This window comes from Lepus europaeus, chromosome 6, assembly GCF_033115175.1.
Source record: "Lepus europaeus isolate LE1 chromosome 6, mLepTim1.pri, whole genome shotgun sequence".
Taxonomy (NCBI): Eukaryota; Metazoa; Chordata; class Mammalia; order Lagomorpha; family Leporidae; genus Lepus; species Lepus europaeus.
This window is the reverse complement of record NC_084832.1, coordinates 32714107-32717832: the sequence shown is the minus strand read 5'-3', so window position 1 is coordinate 32717832 and position 3726 is coordinate 32714107.

The following is a 3726-nucleotide window of genomic DNA, read 5'->3' as shown; positions in this document are numbered from 1 at the left end:
GGTACACACCATAGCCAAAATTTTCACCACTATAAAATAAAGGTTTTCATGAAGATGGCAGAATACGGATGGAGTTTGCTGCTCTAGTCTAGAAGATAGTTTAAAAAAGTAGAAAGAGTGCAGTCTCAGGGAAGAGTTAGGGAGAAAACATCAGAAGAAACTCTACGCAAATTGGAGGGACATGGTGGACCTACATGGTAGGTATGGATGTGCACAACTCAGGACCCCAGCAGCCAAGAGCCTCTGCACCAGCATTGGAGAGTGAGGTGAGACCAGGCTGCAGCAGCCCAAGCCACTGGTGAAAAAGCTGCAAGAAGAGCCTAGAGAATCCGGCTTGGAATCTCATGGGTAGTGTACCTGTCAAACTATAGGATAAAAAACAAAGTGGGGGCATGTTTCTCTCTCCCCTATCACCCTGCAATGGCATCCTGCAACAAGATGATCGAGAGCAGGTACCATTTTGGACATTTGTAACAGCTGCACCAGCCCATGTCAGCATCCACTTACTAGCCAAGCAGAGACTCCTGAGTCTGCTGGAGGAGAACAGACAGGAGGCTGGGTGCTCATGACTGTGGGAGGCTTGTGTGCCAGGACTGTGAAAACACTGAGGCTGTGTGGGAAAACTCAGGCTGGGATTTTTGGCAGTCATGGTGGGAGGATCCACATACTCAGAGATCCCTAGTTACTTAGTGAGGGGCATTGCTGGGGAATCTGAGCTTACTCTGAAGACTGTACAGATCCTTTGTGTGGTTCTGGTGGCAGAGCAGATGAATAATATACCTATTGGGGCTATTGCCCAGGCACTGATCTCCTTTGAGGAGAGGAGCTTAGCTGAGTCTATGCCGACAGACAAGAGCAAACCTCCACTCTGATTTAAAAAAAAGGAGATTTACCATGCCTAACCTGGGTGTGTCACCTCAGACATGTCCTTCACCCTGGAGAACTGAACAGAGCTCCCTGGCCACACCCATCACATGCATCTAGGCATTCACTGAAAGCAGACATTCCACTAATCTACAGAGGAATAGTACAAAGATAAAAGCTGCCACAGTGAAAAAACAAAGAAACCAACAAGTATCTCTACAAATGCTGAATAACAAATGCACCAATTCAAGAAACAAGAGTAAGGAAGACAATATGATGCCTCAAAAGGACATAACACTTCAATACTAGATTGTGAAGATGATGAGATGAAGAAATGCCAAAAATGAGATTCAAAAAATTGATCAGAAGCAAATGCATGAAATAATGAAATACGTACATGACATGAAAGAAAATTTCTCCCATGAAATTGAGATCTTAAAAAGAATCAAAATGAAATGAAGAATTCAATAGAACAAATAAAAATGCAGTGGTAAACAGAAATCAGTGAAGCAGAAGAAAGAAAATCTGACTTAGAAGACAAAGAACAAGAAATTATACCGTCAGAGCAGACACAAGAAGAGGAATTAGAAAACTAAAAAACACTGTTGGGAATCTACAGGATACTATCAAGTGATCAAAAATGCAGGTTCTAGGAGTTCCTGAAAGCATGGAAAGAAAGAATTAGGAAGACTTTTTAGTGAAATAATACAGAAAATTTCCCCAATTTGGAGAAAGAAAGGGGCATCCAAGTAAAGGAAGCACATAAAACTCCTACTAGACATGACCAGAAAATATCTTCACCATGACACATCATAATCAAACTCTCCACAGTAACACAAAAAGAAAAGATTTTAAAATGTGCACAAGAGAAATGCCAGATTACATTCAGAGGATCTCCAATTAGACTCACAGTGGACTTCTCATAAGAAACCCTACAGTATAGGCGAGATATATTCCAAGTCTTAAGAAAAAAGAACTGTCAAACCAGAATACTATACCTTGAAAAGCTCTCATTTATGAACAAACATGAAATAAAGACCTCCTATGACAAACAGAAACAAAGTATTTGTCACCACCTTTCCAGCCCTGCAGAAGATTCTTAAAGATGTGCTGCAACACAAGTATGGTCATTATTATGAAAGAGGATAAAGGAAGAAAATCTCCCAGTAAATGTAAAATGAAGGGGCCAGTGCTGTGGCATAGTGGGTAAAGCTACCACCTGCAGTGCCAGCATCTCTTCCCTCTCTGTGTAACTCTGACTCTCAAATAAATAAATAAATCTTTTTAAAAAAGTACAAAGAAAATCCAGAGTAAAAAATAGGAATATGTATGGAAAAATGGCAGGGCAAAGTCATTACTTATCAATCGTCATCTTGAATGTAAATGGTCTCAACTCTCCACTTAAAAGACACAGCCTGGCTGAATGGATTAAAAAACAAAACTCATCTTTTTGCTGCCTACAAGAAACACATCTCCCCAGCAAAGATGAACACTGACTTAGAGGATAGAAAAAGATATTCCATGCTAATGGAAAACAAAAGAGCTGCTGTAGCCATCCTAATATCAAACAAAATGGACTTTAACACAAAAATCATTGAAAGAAACAAAGAAGGGCATTATGTAATTACTAAGGGATCAATTCAACCAACAGGAAGATGTCACTATTATAAAAGCCTATGCACCTAATTACAGGGCACTTTTCTATTTAAAGGAAATGTTAAGGGACCTAAAGGGAAACATAGACTCAAATACAATAGTAATGGGGGGAATTCAATATCACACTTTCAGCAATGGACAGATCAACCAGACAGAAAATCAAATAGAACAGCAGCGTTAACTGACACTATAGATGAAATGGACCTAACATATATCTACAGAACTATTCATCATACAGTTGTAGAATACATATTCTTCTCAGCAGTGCATGGACTTTTCTATGACCATATTCTAGGCCATAAAGCAAGTCTCAGCAAATTTAAAAAAATCAATCATACTGTGCATATTCTCAGACCTCAGTGGAATGAAGCTGGAATTCAGCAACTCAGGAATCTCTAGAACATATGCAAACAAATGGAGACTGAATCAATGCTCCTGAATGAACAGTGGGTCATAGAAGAAATCAAGAGAGAAATAAAAAAATTTCTGGAAACACATGAAGATGACAACACAACATACCAAAACTTATACAGCAAAAGCAGTGTTAAGAGGGAAGTTAATAGCCATTGGTGTCTGGTAAGAATAATAGATACAATTAAAAAGAAAATGTTCCAACTTGGGGAGCAGTTCACACAGCTGACTCATAGAATGACAACCACTTTAAATAGCACTCTGCCCCAGAATCAGCCCTTAAGGCATTCTGGTCTGACTGAAAAGCCCATGAGAGCATTTCAGGCATGGAAAGCCAAGACATCATGGCAAAAAATGCCCTACATGAAGTATGTCTGTGAGATCCCAGTGAAAAGAAGTGGCTATGAAAGAAGGATTTAGTTTTCTTCTAAGGGAGGAGAGAACTTCCACTTTGCTTATGGCCTTGTCTAAATATTGATGGAGATCTTGGACTCAAAAGGCTTCCTTAGCCTTAGCAGCTCATGTCAAGAGCCTCAGATGATTGCTGACATCATACATAAGGTCCATGCAGGACCTCTATCTTCATTGAGTTATATTATGAGAATTAACTGTAAAACTTGTTCTCAAACAATTTGTGTGTGTGTGCACACAAATTATTGATATCTTTACACAGAAGACCAACTCTATACTAAGCAATGTTAATTGAAAAGGAATCTTGAGAATGGACTGAGATTAGGAGAGGGAGGAGGAGGTGGGGTGGGAATGGGGTGGGAGGGCAGATATAATGGGGAGAAT